The following is a 22,605-nucleotide window of genomic DNA, read 5'->3' as shown; positions in this document are numbered from 1 at the left end:
CTACCCTAAACAACTATATATGTACCACCTTTTCTAATCTTGCCCATTTTACACTCATATTTCACAGTGTTACAATCGTATATTACATAAAATTTTGTGTTTTGCTTCTTCCTATCATACTTCCATTAAGTTCTAAGGAGTTGATGAACAACTATTTGTTTTACTATTTTCTTCTTTGGACGTTTAGGTAACTTCCAGTTTTTCACTTGTCTCTGCCTGGAATCTCTGGCATGGTCACTCTTTCACCCTAAGGTCTTTACTCAAATGTCACTTTCTCAATAAGGTCTTTCCAACCATCCTATTTTAAATTGCAGACTTTTTTTTTTTTGAGATGGAGTTTTGCTGTTGTTACCCAGACTGGAGTGCAATGGCACGATCTAGGCTCACCGCAACATCTGCCTCCTGGGTTCAAGCAATTCTCCTGCCTCAGCCTCCCAAGTAGCTGGGACTACAGGCGTGCACCATCATGCCCAGCTAATTTTTTTATTTTTAGTAGAGACGGGGTTTCACCTTGTTGACCAGGATGATGGTCTCGATCTCTTGACCACGTGATCCACCCGCCTCAGCCTCCCAAAGTGCTGGGATTATAGGCGTGAGCCACCACGCCCAGCTAATTGCAGACTTTCTCTAACATTTCCCTGCTTTACTTTGCTCCAAAGTACTTCTCTCCATCTAACATACTTAAATATTTATTCAGTTTATTGTCTGTTTCCCCACTCGCTTAAGTTCCAAGAAAGCAGAGATTTTTGTGTTTTCTTCATTGCTAAGCCCCTGATGCCTAGAACAGTGCCTGACATTTGGTAAATGACTAACAAATATTTGGTGAATAAATGAATTGAGCATTCCTATGGACAATATCTTTCTTCAGGTGACTGTGTTCTATAGAATAGATTTCCAAGGCTAGGAATGCTATATTAGGGTATAAAAACCTTTTATGGCTCTTAATAGTGCCAAAATGTTTTCTAAAAGTGGTATACTAATGTACAGTACTCTCAACAGAGTATAGGCCTACCAGAGTCACCAGTTATCTTAAGTTCTATTACCCCAAATTAACTGCACATTCCTTTAAGACCAAATAGGACTGTCTTCTTCTTACGCTTTTCACTTAAGAAATACCTGTTGAATGAAAGTAAACAGACTGGGTGTAGTGGCTGACACCTATAATCCCAGCACTTTGGGAGGCCAAGGCAGGCTGATCACATGAGGCCAGGAGTTCAACACCAGCCTGGCCAACATGGTGAAACTGTATCTCTATTAAAAACAAAAAATTAGCCAGGCATGGTGGTGCACACCTGTAATTCCAGCTACTCCGAAGGCTGAGGCAGGAGAATCGCCTGAACATGAGAGTTGGAGGTTGCAGTGCGCAACCACTGCACTCCAGCCTGGGAAGACAGAGTGAGACCTCGTCTCAAAAAAGAAAGTAAAGGCTGGGCGTAGTGGCTCACGCCTGTAATCCAAGCACTTTGGAGGCCAAGGCGGGTGGATCACCTGAGGTTGGGAGTTCAAGACCAGCCTGACCAACATGGTGAAACCCTGTTTTAAAAAAAAAAAAAAGAAAGAAAGTAAACTAGTACAACCTTTATGGAAAACAGTATGGAGAGTTCTCAAAAAACTAAAACTAGAACTATCATTCCATCCAGCTATCCCACTAATGGGTATAAAAGGGTGAATCAGTATATGAAAAAGACCCCTGCACTAATATGTTTATTGCAGCATAATTTATAATAGCAAAGACATGCAATTAACCTAAGTGTTAATCAACGGCGGATTGGATAAAGAAAATGTGACAGATAGATAGACATACACCACAGAATACTATTCAGCCATAAAAAAGAATGAACTCATGTCTTTTGCAGCAACATGGACAGAACTGGAGGCCATTATCCTCAGTGAAACAACTCAGAATGTCAAATACCACGTTTTCACTTATAAGCGGAAGCTAATCAATGGGTACACAGACATACAGAGTGGAACAGTACACACTGGAGACTATGAAGGACAAAAAGGTGGAAGCTGGAGTTGAGGGTTGAAAAATTACGTATTGGGTAGAATGTTCACTATTTGAGTGATGGGGACACTAAAAGCCCAGACCTCACCACGATGCAATATATGCATGTAAGAAATCTGCATCTGTACCCCCTAAATATACAAAAAAAATTAAAAGAAAAATCCCCTCCAAAAAATAAATACCTATTGAATGATTAAGCTATAGGAAAGGCGCCTTCTCTAAACACCTACAATAACTCAGAAAGCTTATTTACCCAACAGAAAGATAATGCTCTGGGTGGTGGGGTGAGGCTTATCTACCCATCTACCCCCACTTTCCTACACACACCTCTCTGCCTACGAATGAAACCCCGTGAAGAGTAACATACCTCAAAGTGTACAAGGCCGTGCGCAGTGGCTCACGCCTGTAATCCCAGCACTTTGGGAGGCCAAGGCAGTAGAATCACGAGGTCAGGAGTTCGAGGCCAGCCTGACCAACATTGTGAAACCCTATCTCTACTAAAATTACAAAAATTAGCCAGGCGTGGTGGCACGTGCCTGTAGTCCCAGCGACTCAAGAGGCTGAGGGGAGGGAACGATCCAAGATGGCTGATCGCTAACATCTCGGGATTGCAGCTCCCAGTGAAAGCGCAGAGAACGAGAGGACGCCACACTTTCAGACAAATTTTTGTCGCTCAGGGAGCAGAAGATTCCCAGTGGAGGAGCTGCAGGGGTCGCCAGCACAGCAGTTTTGCCGGCACCTTGGCTCAGCAGCTCTTGGTGCAGAGTAAACGGGACTGGTTTCCCTTCTGACCGACGTTTGGAGCTCCAGGAAGGCAGAGTCGCCTATTACGGACTCAAGAAGGAAGTCAGACTGGAGATTCCCAGGCAGAAAAGCACCATCAGTCTTAACGCCGCTGTTTTGGCCGGTGCAGTGGGTTGCTCACATTTCGGCCCTGGGAATTAACAACTTGGACGTCCACTCAGAGACCTAATTTGAAAGTTGGTAATTACAAAAAGGACAGGTGGATAAATTTATAATGATGGGAAGAAACCAGCGTAAAAAGGTTGAGAATACTCAAAATCAGAATGCCTCTCCCTCTAAAGAGGATCACAGTTCCTCATCAACAAGGGAAGAAGGCTTGATGGAGAACGAGCACATCCCATTAACAGAATCAGGCTTCAGAAGATGGATAATAAGAAACTTCTGTACATGTTGTAGCCCAATGTGAAGAAACTAAGAACTTTGAAAAAAGGTTTGACGAAATCCTAATGAGAATAGACAATTTAGAGAGAAATATAAGTGAATTAATGGAACTGAAGAATACAATACGGGAACTCCGAGAAGTATGCACAGGTTTAAACACTCAAATTGTTCAAGCAGAAGAAAGGATATCAGAGGTCGAAGTCCAACTTAATAAAACGAGAAGACAAGATTGGAGAAAAAAAGGATAAAAAGGAATGAGCAAAGTCTCCAAGAAATGTGGGATTATGTGAAAAGACCAAATTTACGTTTGATAGGTGTACCTGAATGCGACGGTGAGAATGAATCCAAGCTGGAAAATATTCTTCAGGATATTATTCAGGAAAATTTTCCTAAACTAGCAAAGCAGGACAATATTCAACCCCAGGTAATACAGAGAACACCACAAAGATATTCCTCAAGAAGAGCAACCCTAAGGCACATAATCGTTAGATTCACCAGGGTTGAAACAAAGGCGAAAATACTAAGGGCAGCCAGAGAGAAAGGTCAGGTGACCCACAAAGGGAAGCCTATCAGACTTACAGCAGATCTCTCAGCAGAAACTCTACAAGCCAGAAGAGAGTGGGGGCCAATATTCAACATCCTTAAAGAACAGAACTTTCAGCCCAGAATTTCATATCCAGCCAAACTAAGCTTCACAACTGAAGGAAAAATAAAATCTTTTATGAACAAGCAAGTACTCAGAGATTTTATTACCACCAGGCCTGCTTTACAAGAGCTTCTGAAAGAAGCATTACACATAGAAAGAAACAACCAGTATTAGCCTTTCTAAAAATATACCAAAAAGGAAAGAGCATCAACATAAAGAAGAATTTACATCAACGAATGGATAAAACAGCCAGTTAACATCAAATGGCAGTAATCCTAAATTTAAATCGCCTAAATCCCCCAATCAAAAGATACAGCCAAAACCCAATGGCATGTTACATCCAGACCCATTTCACATGCAAGGATACACAAAGACTCAAAACAAAGGGATGGAGAAAGATTTACCAACCAAATGGAGAGCAAAAATAAATAAATAAAAAGCAGGAGTTGCAATTCTCGTATCTGATAAAATAGATTTTAAAGCAACAAAGATATAGTGGTAAAAGGATCAATGCAACAATAAGAGCTAACGATCCTAACACCCAGATACATAGAGACTTAGATTCAATGAGACAGAAAATTAATAAGGATATCCAGGACTCGAACTCAGATCCGGAACAAGTAAACTTAATAAATATTTATAGAGCTCTCCACTTCAAATTACACAAAATATACATTCTTGTCAATACCACATCACACCTACTCATAGGTTTAAATGAAATATTGATTGGCCATTAATACCCATTTTTTTAGAATAAAGCAACATTTCCGTTCTCTCTCCCTTTTTCTTTCTCTTTCTTCCTCTCCTTCACTCCTTTTTTTTTCTTTCCTTCTCTCAAAAAAAAAAAAGAAAAATCAACTTGTAGACCTCTAGATCCAGGTCGGCAATGTCTCTCTCACTGCCTGATTTCCTTCCTTCCCTTCTCTCTCTCCCTCCTCCTTTCCTCCCTTCCTGCCTTCCTCCCTTCAAAAAAAAAAGAGGCTGAGGAAGGAGAATCACTTGAACCCGGAAGGCGGAGGGAGCTGAGATCGCGCCACTGCACTCCAGCCTACGTGACAGAATGAGACTCCGTCTCAAAAGAAAAAAAAAAAAAAAAAAATGTACAAGTAGGACCTCGTTGTTACTGAGGCTAAAACTTAGGAGGATGAGAAGGGCAGACAAAATGTCATGGCCTTGGCCAGCCTCCCTAGACAGACGCGGCCCCCGAAGGAGAGGGGCTCCACTGCAGGAGGCCCAGGGCTCTCAAATACAGGGCGTTTCCCTTCGAAACCGTGGGGTGTCACTCCGCCCACTCCCAAACTCTGTATTTGACCGAGAGACACTTCTTTAGGATGGATCCTGCCCAGGTCCAGCCACCACCTCAAAAAGAGGCCCCGGCTTTCCACAAAACCGGGCGCCAAGACAGAAGCCCCCGACCCTCCCAGCCCCCGTCCATTCGGCCTGCCCCGACCCCCACCCTAGAAAAGTCCGAGTGGAGAGGCTATTGCTGCCGGCCTGTCCCGGACCCCAGCGGCAGCCACGGCTCACCACACGAATGCTGCTTCCTACCACAATCCAGCGCCAGACGCACCTGGTCTGGCACCCCCACTACTCACTTCAGTCAGCCTGGCCCCACCTGGGACGCTCTTCAATTCGCCCGCGCCTCACCCAACGGCAGAGCAGCGCCGCGCCGCCAGCTCCGGTTTGAAATCCTTCACCAACCAATCACAGAGAAATTTATTCCTCCCACTCCGTCCCTCTACGCTGGGACGTCCGCGTTAGGGCCAAGCGGAGGCGACGGGAACGGGAATGAGCATGCGCATTCTGACAAAGCGAAGCCAAAGATGGCCATTTTGACTAATGTCAACGGTTTGGGTTTTTTTCCGTGCCCTTTCCTGAAGTCATTCAGGATGCCATATTGACTAAGGGCAAGAGGTATTTCTTGAGTGCAAATTATTCTTAGCCTCACTGTTTGCGGGACTAGAGCCCTTGGAAACAATTAACTGAACAATGTCAGATCTCTCAGTAGAAAAGGAAGAATGCCAGGAGTTAGAAACAGCAGTTATTTTCAACCACATTCACAGAGCTATATTATCCCTTCCACTGATGTATCCATTAAGACTTTCATTTGATACTCATTATTAAGTGAGCCCACATCATCACAAGCACTTCACTGGGAATCAGAAAATAAAGATGGTATGGTCTCTGCTGTCAGTAGCTACGAATGGAGGCCATAGCTTGAGGAAATAAAAATAAATACAAATGAAAATAGTATAATTCCATTTAATAGCAGGGTGTGGTGGCTCACGCCTGTAATCCAAGCACTTTGGAGGCTTGGATTACAATGTCAGGCGGGTGGGAGTTCAAGAGCAGCCTGACCAACATGGTGAAACCCCGTCTTTTAAAAAAATTAAAAAATAAAAATAAAAATATAATTCCATTTAATAAACGTTATTTAGAACATGGCATTGTGTTAGCACAGAGGCTTTCATACTTTTTCTTCTTCTTCTTTTTTTCCAGACATCCTCTGAAAACTTTCACACTTTAAAAAAAATCTGGACCCATAGTGAGAAATACATTTTACGTTACAACCGGGTAATGAAAACTCTGCTTTTTCTTACTACATGCAACGTACTCAGAACTAACTACTCAACAATGAGTGACTACTCGCAATTTGAAAAAACACTGGCTGGCGCATACAAGAAGCACTTTGGTTTAAAAGAAAGATCATTTACTGTCACATTGGTCCTTGAGTTAAAAAAAAAAAAAAAAGGCCATATGAGGTGGCTCACACCTGTAATTCCAGCACTTTAGGAGACGAGTTGGGCAGATCACGAGGTCAGGAGTTTGAGACTAGCCTGGCCAATATGGTGAAACCCCGTCTCTACTGAAAAGACAAAAATTAGCTGGGCACAGGGGCAGGCACCTGTAATCCCAGCTACTTGGGAGGCTGAGGCAGGAGAATCACTTCAACCTGGGAGGCAGCGTTTGCAGTGAGCTGAGATTGCGCCACTGCACTCCAGCCGGGATGACAGAGCAAGACTCCATCTCAACTAAAAAAAATAAAAGAAAGATCACAGATTTGGGGAAGGGAGATTGGGGAGATGCTGATCTAAAGATATAAAATTTCATTTAGAGGAAAATTTAGATCTATCATACAACACAGTGACTGTAATTAATAACAATGTATAATACATTTGAAATTTTCTTTTTTTTTTTTTTTTTTTTGAGACGGAGTTTCGCTCTTTTTACCCAGACTGGAGTGCAATGGCACGATCTCGGCTCACCGCAACCTCCGCCTCCTGGGTTCAAGCAATTCTCCTGCCTCAGCCTCCCGAGTAGCTGGGACTACAGGCATGCACCACCATGCCCAGGTAATTTTTGTATTTTTAGTAGAGACCGGGTTCACCTTGTTGACCAGGATGGTATTGATCTCTTGACCTCGTGATCCACCCACCTGGGCCTCCCAAAGTGCTGGGATTATAGGCGTGAGCCACTGTGCCCGACCCCATTTGAAAATTTCTAAGAGTAGATCTTAAATGCTCTCACCACATACACAAAAAAAGTATGTGAGGTGGCCGGGTGCAGTGATGAGGCAGCAGATCACCTGAGGTCAGGAGTTTTAAAACCAGCCTGGCCAACATGGTAAAACCGCATCTCTACAAAAATACAAAAATTAGCCAGACATGATGGCAGGTGCCTGTAATCCCAGCTACTTGGAAGGCTGGGGTGGAAGAGTCACTTAAACCTGGAGATAGAGGTTGCAGTGAGCCAAGATCATGCCATTGCCCTCTAGCCTGGATGACAGACTGAAACGCCATCTCAAAAAAAAAAAAAAAAAGGCCGGGTGCAGTGGCTCACACCTGTAATCCCAGCACTTTGGGAGGCCAAAGTGGGCAGATCACCTGAGGTCAGGAGTTCAAGACCAGCCTGACCAACATGGAGAAACCCTGTCTCTACTGAAAATACAAAATTAGCCAGACATGGTGGCACATGCCTGTAATCCCAGCTACTCAGGAGGCTGAGGCAGGAGAATCACTTGAACCTGGGAGGCCGAGGTTGCAGTGAGCTGAGATTGCACCATTGCACTCCAGCTTGGGCAACAGGAGTGAAACTCCATCTCAAAAAAAAAAAAGTATGTGAGGTAATGGATATGTTGATTAGCTTGATTTAGTCATTCCACAGTGCATACATATATCAAAACATCACCATAAATATATAAAATTTTTATTTATCAAAAAAACACATTACAAATTTGTAACCCGAAAACTTGACCCCACTTTTATTTTAGAGACAGGGTCTCACTCTGACACCCAGGCTAGAGTGCAGTGGTGCAATCATAGCTCACTGCAACTATGGACGCTTAGGCTCAAGAGATCCTCCCTCGTACCTAGGACTACAAGCACATGCTATTACTCATGGGTAATTCTGTTTACTTGTTTATCTTTTGTAGAGGTGGATCTCACTATGTTGCCCAGGCTAGTCTTGAACTCCTGGCCTCAGGTGATCCTCCTACCTGAGCCTCCCAAAGCACTGGTATTACAGGCACAAACGTTCCACCTGGCCTTGAACAAATATCGATGGAGCACTTTTACATACCAGGCATTACACTGAACCACCCGTATTATCACTTTTTAATGCTTCTGTACTTCATTTCCTCCAAGTATAAGATAGAAATAATAATCCCATTCCTATCTCACAGGTTTATTCCCAGATCAACTGAGACACAGTGTGGTATACTATCAAAGTTAATACTTGGTAAACTGTAATACAAATTATTATTAGTATTATTAGGAAAGGGGTGAAGAAGGAAAAATTAATTGTACATTTATTATCCCATTTAATCCTCCTAACAACCTTTCAAGGTCAGGAGTATTAATTGATTGCATTAGCCTGTGCCTCCTTAGACACCTATAATACAATGAAATAAGTACTAGGACAAAGACATGCATAAAGTGCTTTAGGATCACAGACAAGGAAACAACTAATCCTACCTGTGAAGTGGGAGTGTTAGAAAAGCCTACAGAGACTTGATGTCTGAGCTGGGTCTTGAAGTGTGAATAGGAATTTACCGGAGAGAAGGGAGTGCCAAATTACTGGCAAGAGGAATATCATGTGACCTCTGAAGAATGAGGCAAGCATATATTTAATGAATACACAAGAAAGCAGTTTATGAAGGTTTAGGCTGTGAAGGAACATTTATCTCAGTTTTCAGGTAATGTTGCGGGTTCAGTGGGTGTGATGCTTCTTAGGTAGCTTTGGCCTGAGAAGGAAAAAGAGAGACTGGCAAAGGGAGATATGAAAAGAAAGATCACTTACTGTCACATTGGTCCTTAAATTAAAAAAAAGAAGCTGGGTGCAGTGGCTCATGCCTGTAATCCCAGCACTTTGGGAGGCTGAGGCAGGTGAACCACCTGAGGTCAAAAGTTCGAAACCAGCCTGACCAACAAGGTGAAACCCCATCTCTACTAAAAACACAAAAATTAGCTGGGCATGGTGGCAGGCACCTGTAATCCCAGCTATTCAGGAGGCTGAGACAGGAGACAGGAAAAGTGCTTGAAGCCGGGAGGTGGAGTTTGCAGTGAGCTGAGATCATGCCACTGCACTCCAGCCTGGGCAACAGAGCAAGACTCAGTCTCAAAAAAAAAAAACAAAAAAAGGAAAGGAAAGAAAGATCACACATTTAGGGGAGGAAGATTGAGGAGATGTTGATCAAAAGATATAAAATTTTAGTTAGAGGAAGATTTAGATCTATTATACAACACAGTGACTGTAGTTAATAACAATGTATAATACATTTGAAAATTGCTACGAGTAGATCGTAAATGACAAGACAATGGGACTTGGACTGACCTGACTGATTTGTCTTTGGATAGAACATATGCTAAAGTGGCAAGCAGGAATGTCTGGAGAGGGAAAAATGTAAAGGTTGAGACTCTCTATTTAGGCCAGTGGCAGTAGGGATGACAAGGAGGGGACAGGTGGGAAAGATATTCATGAAATCAATCAATGCAATGAAATGGACTTATTAAATAATTGGACCTCAGGGGTGAGGGAGAGAAGCAGGGGAGTGTAGAATGCCTCAGCTTTCCCTCCTTCGCTTATGCCTCAATTACTGAGTGCAGCTTCTAAGTACAGATCTCTTGTGTGTGCCCACTTTTTTCCTTCCCCCTGTCACTACCCTTCTCCAATTTGGTAGTCCAACCCCAATGAAATTGTTCACCCTCCCTTGCATTCTTTACTCCTCAGGTGACCTTTTAAAAATGCAATTATAGCTGGGCACAGTGGTTCATGCCTGTAATCCCAGAACTTTGGGAGGCCAAGACAGGCAGATCACAAGGTCAGAAGTTTGAGACCAGCCTGGCCAACATGGTGAAACCTTGTCTCTACTAGAAATACAAAAAGTAGCTGGGTATGGTGGCAGGCATCTGTAATCCAAGCTACTCAGGAAGCTGAGACAGGAGAATTGCTTGAACCTGGGAGGCACAGGTTGCAGTGAGCTGAGATCAAGCCATTGCACTCCAGCTTGGATGAGAGAGCAAGACTCTGACTCAAAATAAATAAACAAACAAATAAATAAAAATACCAAAAAAATGGCCAGACTCGGTGGCTCATGCCTGTAATCCCTGCACTTTGGGAGGCCCAGGCAGGTGGATTGCCTGAGGTCAACAGTTCGAGACCAGCCTGACTAACATGGAGAAACCCAGTCTCTACTAAAAACACAAAATTAGCCAGGCGTGGTGGCGCATGTCTGTAATCCCAGCTACTTGGGAGGTTGAGGCAGGAGAATCACTTGACCTGGGAGTCGGAGGTTGCAGTGAACTGAGATTGCTCCATTGCACCCTAGCCTGGGTAAAGAAAGCAAAACTACATCTAAAAATAAATAAATAAATAAAATTAGCCAGGCGTTCTGGCAGGCACCTGTAATCCCAGCTACTTGGGAGGCCGAGGTAGGAGAACTGCTTGAACCCGTGAGGCAGAGGTTGCAGTGAGCTGAGTTCAAGCCACTGCACTCCAGCCTGGGTGGCAGAGTGAGACTCTGTCTCATTAAAAAAAAAAAAATGCAATTACGGCCAAGCACAGTGGCTCATGCCTGTAATCTCAGCACTTTGGGAGACTAGGGCAGCAGATCACCTGAGGTCAGGAGTTCAAGACCAGCTTGGCCAACAGGATGAAACCCTGTCTCTACTAAAAACACAAAAGTTAGCCAGGCGTGGTGGTGCATGCTTGTAATCCAAGCTACTCGTGGTGGTGCATGCTTGTAATCCCAGCTACTCAGGAAGCTGAGGCAGAAAAATCACTTGAATCCGGGAGGCAGAGGTTGCAGTGAACCGAGATCATGCCACTGCTCTCCAGCCTGAGTGACAGAGTGAGTCTCTGTCTCAAAAAATAAAATTTAATTTAAACTTTAAAAAATTGGCTGCGTACAGCGGCTCATATTTGTAATCCTAGCACTTTGAAAGACCAAGGTAGGCAGATCACTTCAGGTCAGGAGTTTGTGACCAGCCCTGCCAACAAGGTGAAACCTTGTCTCTACTAAAAATACAAAATTTAGTTGGGCATGGTGGTGCGTGCCTATAATCCCAGCTAATCAGGAGGCTGATGCATAATTGCTTGAACCCAGGAGGCGGAGGTTGCCATGAGCCGAGATTGCGCCACTGCACTCCAGCCTGGGCGACAATTCTCTGTCTCAAAAAAAAGAAAAAAATTAAAATGTCATTCTACCACAAAAATGATAACTATGTGAAGTAATACATAGGTTAATTAATGAGCTAGATTTGGCCAGACATGCTGTGGCTCGCACCTGTAATCCCAGTGCTTTGGGAAGCCAAGAAGACAGGATCACTAGAGGCCAGGAGTTCAATATCAGCCTGGGCAATATATCAAGACTTCCTCTCTACAAAAAACTTAAAAATTAGGCTGCTGTGCTTATGGAGTAGCCATTCATTTATTCCTTTACTTTCTGTCTTTTTTTTTTTTGAAAGGGAGTCTTGTTCTTTCACACAGGCTGGAGTACAATGGCGCTATTTTGGCTCACTGCAACCTCTGCCTCCCAAATTCAAGCAATTCTCTGCCTCAGCCTCCTGGGTAGCTGGGATTACAGGTGCCCGCCACCACGTCCAGCTAATTTTTTTGTATTTTTAGTAGAGATGGGGTTTCACCATCTTGGCCAGGCTGGTCTTGAACTCCTAACTTCATGATCCACTGCCTTGGCCTGCCAAAGTGCTGGGATTGCAGGTATGAGCCATGGCGCCCAGTCTATTCCTTTACTTTCTTAATAAACTTGCTTTCACTTAACTAAGTCTTCACTATCTCTCTCTCTTCGCTAACTAACTCTCAAACTAGCTGAGTATAATGGGCTTGGTTGTAGGCCAGCTACTTGGAAGGCTGAGGCAGGAGGATCATTTGAGCCCTGGGGTTCAAGGCTACAGTGAGCTATGATCAAACCACTGCACTGCACCTGAGTGACAGAGCAAGACCTTGTCTAAAAAAAAAAAAAAAAGCTACATTTAATCATTCCATAATATACATACAGGCCAGGCAAGGTGGCTCATCCCTGTAAACCCAGCACTTTGGGAGGCTGAGGTGGGCGGATCACTTGAGACCAGGAGTTTGAGAACAGCCTGGGCAACATGGCGAAACCCCGTCTCTACTAAAAATACAAGAATTAGCCGGGCATGGTGGCGTATGCATATAATCCCAGCTACTTGGGAGGCTGAGGCAGGAGAATCACTTCGACTGGTGAGACAGAGGTTGCAGTGACCCAAGATCAAGGCACTGCACTCCAGCCTGGGTGACAAAGTGAGACTCCTCTCAAAAACAAAACAAAACAAAAAATGTAATATATGTACATTATACTTCAAAATATGTTGTACATGATAAATACATATACTTTTATATCTTTTTTTTTTTTTAGATGGAGTTTCCCTTTTACCCAGGCTGGAGTGCAATGGTAGGACCTCAGCTCACTGCAACCTCTGTCTCACAGGTCCAAGTGATTCTCCTACCTCAGCCTCCAGAGTAGCTGGGATTACAGGCACCCACCACCACACCCGGCTAACTTTTGTATTTTTAGTAGAGACAGGGTTTCTCCATGTTGGGCAGGCTGATCTTGAACTCCTGACCTCAGGTGATCTGTTCACCTCTGCCTCTCAAAGTGCTGGGATTGCAGGCATGAGCCACCGTGCCCAGCCAAACTGCCTTCTTAATAAAGACCAAAATCCTTCACAAGGCCCTCCTAGGCTGCTTTTGCTCGAGCCTCTAGCTACACTGCCCAACCCTCCAGTGTTTGCAGTTCCGCCGAGCACCAGGCTACCTACCATTTCCACCTGAGCCCTTCACCCTTCCATGTGCCCCAGCACTCTCCCGAACCTCCACTGCCTTTTCACTGGGATAAGTTCTACTCATCCTCTAGACAGCTTAAACTCTGATGCCTGGCTCCGTGCCATTGCTGTAAACTCCCGCAGCACTTCTTCTCTCCCTTTCCTCCTCCTCATTTGTTTAGTCTTCCTGGTTCTTCCAGTCACTATCACATGGCATTCCACAAGTCAGCTGTGGCTTGACTCACTCATCGATAAATGGAAAAAATAATAATAATACCTATTTCCTAGGGTTGTTGAGAGGAACAAATGAGTTATCCTTATAAAACACTTAGCACAGTTCCTGGTACACAGTAAGCACCCTGCAATGCCTATTTTCTCTACCAGACTATGAACTTCCAGAGACCAAGGGACGGTACTCCTTTTATGTACTAGTCTTGCTTTTGCAGCTCCAATAAATAGCTGTACAACAGAGGTGAATTAAGTTCAGCAGGATGGCATCCCCAATAAGGGATGGGAGTTGGAGACGCTGTCTCTTAAACCTCCCTCTTCCCAAAATACCACCACACCCTTCCAATCCCTCTCAATCTCCTTCCCTGCTGCACCCGCCAGGGAGGCGAGAAGGCAGCAAAGGAAAAGATAAAGTGAGGGGCGGGAGGGGCGGCGCGGATTCCTAACTCCTTTTCTTCCCAAACTGTAGTTCCCTGGGTAGGGAGGGATCCTAAGGCTGCACTTGTAACCTAAGAAGCTTGAGAGCTTTGAGAACTGGTGCCAGAAAGCTTGGGTTCGATTCCCGGCTCTGCCACTTAGGAGAGGCGCACTCTCCGGTTATTTAATCTCCCGCGTCTGGCGAGACCGCGCCCTGGGTGCTTTCGAGGTGCGGGAGAGGTCCGGCTGGAACGCGCCGTCGGAGGACTTGCTGTTATCACAAACAGGGGCGGCAAGCGAGGGCGGCCTCCTTCCACCTGCTCCCCCGCCCGTGATGGGGGTTGCTGCTGATCAGGGATGGCGGATGACCTCCCGAGCGCGCCCGTGCCCCGCCCAGGGGCGGCCGCCTGACCCTATGTCCCGATGGAGGAACTCTCATCGTCGCTCCCTGGACGCGGGCGTCGGGGGCAGGGAGGCTCGGCTCGGTCCCCAGCTGCCACCCAGTCCGGCCACAGCCCGGTGCGTGTCTTCATTCTCTCACCTTCGCTGGGTTCTGCCTCCCAGGGACTTCTCACTTGCCCTCTGGAGGTCTGGCTCCCTACCTCCCATCCAGGATTATTGTTCCCGCTGCATATTACACCAAGAAGCTTCGGGCCCTTCTGCCTCCCAGGCTGTGCGCTAAGCCCTGGGGTGAATGTGGGGCGAGGCGGGGTGCTAGGCCCGGGCCTGCAGCGCAGAGTGCGGAGGTGGGGGCTGTGTTGTGGGGGTTCAGGGAGGGAGGGCCCACCTCCGGCTGGGAATCAAAATTGTCAAAGAAGAGACCTCTGAGCTGAGCTTTGAAGAATGGATAGGACCCCAACGGGGAGGAGGCTGTGGACTGAAGTAGGCAGGAAGGGCTGAGAGAAATGGGGAAGTCAGTCCAGCCTGACTGGAGCTCGAGGATCTTGGCTGGGGAGCCAGTAAGGATGGAAGGACTTTCTTTTTTTTTTTTTTTTTTTTTGAGACAGAGTCTCGCTCTGTCTCCTAGTCTGGAGTGCAGTGGCACAATCTCAGCTTTTTGCAACCTCTGCCTCCCAGGTTCAAGCGATTCTCCTGCCTCAGCCTCCCAAGTAGATGGGATTACAGGCGTGCGCCACCACACCCAGCTAATTTTTGTATTTTCAGTCGAAATGGGGTTTCACTGTGTTGGCCAGGCTGGTCTCGAACTCCTGACCTCAGGTGATCTGCCCACCTCAGCCTCCCAAAGTGCTGGGATGACAGGCCTGAGCCACCACACCCCACCAGCTGGAAGGACTTTTGAGGGCAGAGCTGAGGGACCTTGAATACCAGGCCAGATAAATTCAGTGTAATTCCTGAGGCACTAGTGACCCATGAAGGTTTTCTTCTTATTTCTCCAAGAGAAGCAGTAAGCATAGTAAACACACAGGTCTGGAGTTATGCTGGCCCTTCCACCACTTATGACCTGTGTGGTGAGCAACTTAACTTCTCTGTCCCTCCATTTCCACATCCATTAAACGGGATAATACTAATAGTGTAAAGCACTGCTGGGAGTGATAAATGAGATGGTGTTTGCAAACCTCTTACGGCAGTGCCTGCCACATAGTAACTCCATGAGTATCACTTATAATTGTTTTGTATCCCTCTATCTTCCTCTCTGTTTCTTTCCTCTTTCTTTTGATAATATCTCTCTCTCTCATCAAAAAAATAAAAATAAAAAACGATGTTTCAAAATCTGGTTTCCCTGCCCTACCCCTAGGAATCACCCTCGCACACTCAATGAATTATCCAACTAAATCAAACTTTAATCGCCAATCTGTAATAATCAAACTGTAATAGGCAAAGCAAGACTCTGTTTCAAAAAATACAAAACAAACCACCCATAAAACAACAACAACAAAACTCTAATAGAAACAAATAGAAACAGGTTCCCCTTTAGGAAAGCATCTATGTCTCTCCTGGGTGTCCAGGCTCTGGGGAGCCCTGCTTGGAGGAAGGGGTGTAGTTATTGACATGCTGAATTCATCTCTACTAGAGTTCAACCTCTTTAAAAACAGAGACTGCTGGGTGCTGTGGCTCACGCCTGTAATCCCAGCACTTTGGGATACCTAGATGGGCAGATCACCTGAGGTTGGGAGTTTGAGACTAGCCTGACCAACATGAAGAAACCCTGTCTCTACTAAAAATACAAAATTAGGTGGGAGTAGTGGCACATGCCTGTAATCCTAGCTATTCAGGAGGCTGAGGCAAGAGAATCCTTTGAACCCAGGAGGCTGAGGTTGTTGTCAGCCAAGATCGTGCCATTGCACTCCAGCCTAAGCAACAAGAGCGAAACTCCATCTCAAAAATAAATAAATAAATAAAAACAGAGACTGTAGTCTGGGCGTAGTGGCTCACATCTGTAATCCCAGAACTTTGGGAGGCCAAGGTGGGCAGACCACCTGAGATTAGGAGCTCAAGACCAGCCTAGCCAACATGGCGAAACCCCATCTCTACTAAAAACACAAAACTTAGCTAGGTATGGCGGCATATGCCTGTAATCCCAGGTACTTGGGAGACCGAGGCAGGAGAATCACTTGAAGCCGGAAGGTGGAGGTTGCAGTGAGCCGAGATCACCCGACTGCACTCCAGCCTGGGTGAGAGAGCAAGACTCCATCAAAAAAAAAAAAAAAAAAAAAAAAAAAAAAAAAAAAAAATGGCAGGGCTCGATGGCTCATGTAATCCCAGCACTTTGAGAGGCTGAGGTGGGCAGATCACCTGATGTGGAGAGTTTAAGACCAGCCCGACCAACATGGGGAAACGTTGTCTCTACTAAAAATAGAAAAATTGGCCAGGTATGGTGGCACATACCTCCTGTAATCCCAGCTACTCAGGAGGCTGAGGCAGGAGAATCACTTGAACCCGGGAGGCAGAGGTTGCAGTGAACCAAGATCATGCCACTGCACTCCAGCCTGGGCAACAAGAGTGAGGCTCTGTCTAAAACAAAAAACATAAAAAACAGAGATGGTAGCTTATTCATCCCATCCTGTCCCCTACCTAACAATGTGTCTCACCCATAGTAAATCCTGCTCTATACCAGTGCTTCTCAATCAAACCTTAGCATGCATCAGAATCCCCTGGAGAGCTTGGTAACATACAGATCGCTGGGGGCCATCATGGAGTTTCTCATTCCATCGGTCTTCCATGGGTCCCAAGAATTTTCATTTTGAACGCATTCCTTGGTGATGCTGATGCTGCAGATCTGGCAACCACATCTGGAGAACTGCTGCTCTATAACAACATGTTGAATGGCTGTATCCAAGATAGTAAAGTAGCCTCACCATCCCCTTCCCAAGCTCAGCTGGTCATCAGCATTGAAAATACAGCTTCAAGGCTTAGAATCAGGATGTGTGGAACTCAGGAATTTTCTAAAAATTATCTTCCCAGGTGATTCTGATATGCAAATAGGTTTGGCTTTCTACTGCCACACACAGTCCTGTAGTCTGCCAGCCTCAGCTAACTCCTGCCACAAGAAAGGCCACCGCCTGTCTGCACTGTATTCAGGACACACCTTGTTGCTCTGGGTTCACAATGGCTGAAACTGTAGAGAGATGGGCTGCCAAGAGTGAGAGGAAAGTAGCTGGTTCTAAGAAGCAGACCAGAGACTCATGTAAATTGAAACAAGTGCCACTTCTACTAACTGTTAATTCTGAAAGACAAGCTAGGAGCCAGTTCTCCCCAGTCAGACCTGGAGTCAAATTCAGCTCTCTCCCTCCCTATTCAACTTCCTTCTGTTACCCTCTACTTCTGTTACCTCCAGTGTGAACATAACCTACTTCACAGGGTTGAACCGAAGATTAAATAAGTGGTAATGGCTGGTGCAGTGGCTCACGCCTGTAATCCCAACATTTGGGAGGCCGAGGAAGGCAGATCACAAGGTCAGGAGTTCGAGACCAGCCTGGCCAACATGGTGAAACCCCGTCTCTACTAAAAAATACAAAAATTAGACCCAGCTACTCAGGAGGCTGAGGCAGAAGAATTGCTTGAACCCAGGAGGCAGAGGTTCCAGTGAGCCGAGATCATGCCACTGCACTCCAGCCTGGGTGACAAAGAGAGACTCCATCTCAACAAAAAGAAAGAAAGAGGTTATGGGGCTGGGCCTGGTGGCTCAGCACTTTGGGAGGCCGAGGCAGAGAGATCACCTGAGGTCAGGAGTTCGAGACCAGCCTGACCAATATGGAGAAACCCTGTCTCTACTAAAAATACAAAATGAGCCTGGCATGGGGGTGCATGCCTATAATCCCAGCTACTCTGGAGGCTGAGGCAGAAGAATTGCTTGTACCTGGAAGGTGGAAGTTGCAAAAAGCTGAGATCGCGACACTGCACTCCAGCCTGGGCAACAAGAGCAAAACTTTGTCTCAAAAAAAGAGATTATGGGTGCCAACTTCCTTTCCCCAGTCATTTTGCTTTTTTTTTTTTTTTTTTTTTGAGACAGAGTCTCACTCTGTCACCCAGGCTGGAGTGCACTGGGGCAATCTCAGCTCACTGGGGCAATCTCAGCTCACTGCAACCCCTACCTCCCAGGTTCAAGCAATTCTCCTGCCTCAGCTTCCGGAGTTGCTGGGATTACAGGCATGTGACACCATGCCCAGCTAATTTTTGTACTTTTAGTAGAGATGGGGTTTCACCATGTTGGCCAGGCTGGTCTCAAACTCTTGACTTCAGGTGATCTGCCCACCTCGGCCTCCCAAAGTGCTGGGATTACAGGGTGAGCCACCACACCTGCCATCACTTTGCAGTGTATGAAAACTTCCATACATATTTAATTGGATTTTCACATCAGTCATTGGGAGTAAGAAAGACATTATGGTTCTCTCCCATTTTACCATTGAGAAGCCTGAGTCTCAGAGAGGTTAAATAACTTGCCTAGATGGGTGGATCACCTGAGGTCAGGAGTTCAAAACCAGCCTGGCCAACATGGTGAAACCTTGTCTCTACTAAAAATGCAAAAAGTAGCCAGGCATGGAGGTGGGCACCTGTAATCACAGCTACTCAGGGGGCTGAGCAAGGAGAATTGCTTGAACCTGGGAGGCAGAGGTAGCAGTGAGCTGAGGTCCTGCCACTGAACTCCAGCCTGGGTGACAGAGCAAGACTCCATCTCTAAACAAACAAACAAACAAACAAACAAACAAACTAGCTTAGAGGTTAAATGACTCTCAACCTAGAGGCTAATCGACCTGCACGGCCTGAGTATGTAGGGGAAGGGGCTTTAAGCAGAGCTGGTTGCTTCTCTCCACTCATCCCTGTATTTGTTCTTTTGACATCTCCTTCCCGTAGGTCATATTTTTTGTTTGTTTGTTTGTTTGCTTTCTTTTTCCCATAGGTCCTATTTTATGGGCATATTTTACCTGAATCTGAATGGTAAGGAAATAAGGTGGGGGCTTCCTGCCCCTATTGGAGACAACCCTGTCCTGCTGCCCCCTCGTCCCAACCCTGTCTGCACCTTCCTCCCTATTTAAGCCCCTGCAATCCCTTTGACAAACATCTATCTTAAATTCAAATTTTGGCACAACTTCTCTAGCTGAGTGAATTATACCAGGTCCCTTCCTCTCTCTAGGTCTCATCTGTAACATAAGAAGCAATATAGATCTGTGGTTCCCAAACCGTAGTACCCTTGGAGTGATCATGAGAGACTCAGCCCCAGGCCTCCATAAAGTCTGAGTAGCCCTTCTGTGTGTAACCGACTGTGTAACTGTGTGATTACTGGGAGATGAGATCCAAATGAGCTTTAATGATGCAATCCAGAACTCAATCATTATGTATTTTCTCAGTCAAAAGATAACAAAAGTACAACTATCACCATATGGTCATGGTCAGGGAAATTTTTGGGGGAAATAGAAAGGTTGGGCTGGATTCTGTAAATTACCTTAAAATAATTTAAAATTAAAAATAAATAATTAAAAAGGTTGGGCCGGGCACAGTAGCTCACACCTGTAATCCCAATGCTTTCAGGGGCTGAGACAGGGGGATCACTGAAGGCCACGTGTTCCATACCAGCTTGGCAGCATAGTGAGATCCCATCACCGCCAAAAAATTTTTTGATTATTGTTATTGAGACAGAGTCTTGCTCCGTCGCCAAGGCTGCAGTGCAATGGCGCGATCTGGGCTCACTGGAACCCCCACCTTCCAGCTTCAAGCGATTCTCCTGCCTCAGCCTCCCAAGTAGCTGAGATTACAGGCGAGCCTACCACACCTGGCAAATTTTGTGTTTTTAGTAGAGACAGGGTTTCACCATATTGGCCAGGCTGGTCTGGAACTCCTGACCTACAAGCGATTCACCCAGCTCAGCCTCCCAAAACGCTGAGATTACAGGCGTGAGCCACCGCTCCCGGCTGAAATTTAAAAAATAAAAATGTTATCAGCTGCCACCTACACAGCCACGTGGGAGAAATTGCTTCGGGCCACCAGGGGGCGCTGTAGCCCTTGTGCAACGCCAAAGCTGAGACCCACGGTGAGCAAGCAGCACTAAACGGAGAGAGGGGTGGGGTCAAGTTTCTGGCCCAGGCTCTATAGACCACACTTAAGACCTGTTAGACCTAAGACTCTGTAAGGGAGGTGTATCTCCAGAACTGGGGGAGGTAAGGGTCCTAGAAGGGAGTGAGCCGTCCCAGGTCCGCAGCACTGGACCCACACCTGCATGGGGGCCCCTATGGCAGCCAGTGGCCATTTCTGACTGGTTGGACCTTGGAGGCGTAGAAATAGAGCTTCTCAAATTCCACCTCAGCTATACTCAGACAAGAAGGGACTGAGAGGAGAAAAGTTTCCTAACAAGGCAGGATGGCCATCCCAAGTGAGTGGCTTCCCACAGACCTTGCCAGTGCAGGGAAGGGATGGAGACCTATGCCGTCAGGCAAGCAGTTCTGCTGGTGGAGCTGAGACAATCAGAGGAGAGGAGGAAGGTCACGCCAGGCAGGGAGGTTTGTCTAGAGAGGGAATAATTCTGAGATCTTTGATGACATGCAGGGCTCGCCTTTTCCAACAATAGAAGGCTGCAGCTCACTTCCAGAAGAGAGGACTGAGAGGCCAGAACCTTCCTTCCACTCCCTTCCCTCCCCTGCTGAACCCCAGCTCCGCCACTCCAGCCAGGACTTTCTCCCTGGGAGCGGCCAGAGGCTGAAGCCCTCTCCACTCATAAACCCTCAGGATCCAGAAAATCTTCTGGCCCAACCCGAATATACACTCAAAAAGAGGGACATCCACCATGATGAGACACAGCTACTCTATCCTACCATGGGAAAAACAGACAGATACACATGCACACACACACACACACGCATGCACACACACGCACTCAGGGCTGATTTTAGCAAAACAAATGCAGGAGGCTCCAGGGCCTTTGGCCTCCTAGCTTCTCAGGCGGGAGCGATGGACTCTGCCTAACTCGCTCCTGCTCTAGAGGTGCCACCCTTCTCCTTCCCAGCCAAGCCCCACTCATCTGCTCTTCCCTTCTCATGGATTTCAGCTGGCTCTGAGCTGCGAATTCTTTCCCACAACCCCTCTGCCCTAACTGCCCCTCCACCCCTTGCCTGGGCTCTGGGCACCCTGTCCCCCAGGCTGAGTGCCTCCCAGGATTCTTCCTCCCACCCTCCCACACCTCTGATTATCCCACAGTGCCTGTCTGAGGTTTTCCAAGTGAGTGCTCCCCAGCAGAGAAGGCCAGAAGTGGAGGCAGCCAAAAGAGCAGGGCTGTTCATGTTGGCAAGGCTTCCCTGGGTGGCAGAGGACAGCCAGACAGGCGGGCAGGCCAGCCACTCTGGGGAGGGTACACACACCTTACCTACTCCCTTTCTCAACAGGACAGCCTCCCAAGCTTGGAATTTTGGTTCCAGCATTTGCCCCACATACCCAGCCTGGTCTGTTTCTCTGGGGCGCCAGGGCCTGCTTCCTTACTGCCTACCAAGCTTTTCCCATCTGCCTTCCATGGAAACCCTCATTCAGAGAATGCAGAGTAGCTGACTTCCTCCAAATTCAGTCTCTTCCAGCCTTCTGGAGACAAGGCCATATGAAACCTGGAATTGCTACGCTGTCCCATTTACAGCCCACCCCCTGCACCTCCCTCCCATCTCATTCCTCCTGCTCCTCCGTGCCTCCCTCCTGACTCTGTGAAACCTTCAAGGCAGGGAGGGAGGTCAGAATGGAGCCCATCCTGGCAAAATGAGAAAAGATTAGAGCAATACATTTACTGTCAATGGCAATAAGGCTGCCTGAGCAGGGGAGGAGGAATATTTGATTTCAGGCTCTCCAGGGGTCTTGATGGAAGAGCACTGGCAGCCTGCAGCCCCAGGCCTGATGGAATGAGGAGGGCTGGTCCCAGGCCCCGCTACCTGGGGACCCTGGTGTCCCAACTCTCCCATCTCTATATTGACCCCATCCTCCACAGTCACCAACAGGGCCCAAGCTCCCTCCTCCTCCCCTCCCCTCCTCTCTCCCTCTCAACTGCCAAACTTGTTTCCCTGAAGCAGTTTTTCTACCCAGTGCAGGGTGATGGAGCAGAAAGAACACTGCTCTGGGGGCTGGAGAGAAGGCCTGGGTTCTAACCCCCCTACAGCTTCCAAGTGCAGGGATTTCGTGCAAGTCACTGAACCTCTCTAAGCCTTGGGGCAGCGTGGGTGGGGGAGAGAACACTGCATTCGGTGGCCCTGGACCCTATCGGAGGCTCAGCCACTCGCTGCTTCACTGGTCCTGGGCAACATCATTTAACCTCTGAGCTGTGGTTTATTCATCTATAAAATGAGGATGATGCAAATGCTAGGCCTGTGCCCTAAGGTGATAGTGAGTATCAA

The 22,605-nt window shown here is 46.6% G+C and overlaps 1 protein-coding gene across 10 annotated transcripts in view; it reads right to left on the bottom strand.

Annotated features, from left to right (window-relative positions):
* Positions 1-5,593, bottom strand: part of RACGAP1 (Rac GTPase activating protein 1) — a 36,599-nt gene extending 31,006 nt beyond the window's left edge. For 3 of the 10 annotated variants that reach the window (XM_035256837.3, XM_035256834.3, XM_035256845.3), the window contains exon 1: positions 5,435-5,593. The gene's annotated coding sequence lies outside the window, so the exon portion shown is untranslated. Of the gene's footprint in view, positions 1-4,579; positions 4,807-5,295 lie in introns of those variants that run through there. The other 7 variants (XM_035256838.3, XM_035256832.3, XM_035256836.3 and 4 more) reach the window with 6 other exon arrangements.
* Between the last annotated feature and the right edge of the window lie 17,012 nt (positions 5,594-22,605).

The sequence above is a fragment of the Callithrix jacchus genome, chromosome 9, assembly GCF_049354715.1.
Source record: "Callithrix jacchus isolate 240 chromosome 9, calJac240_pri, whole genome shotgun sequence".
Taxonomy (NCBI): Eukaryota; Metazoa; Chordata; class Mammalia; order Primates; family Cebidae; genus Callithrix; species Callithrix jacchus.
Note: the sequence above shows the minus strand (reverse complement) of the source record. Positions and strands in the feature narration are given on the sequence as shown.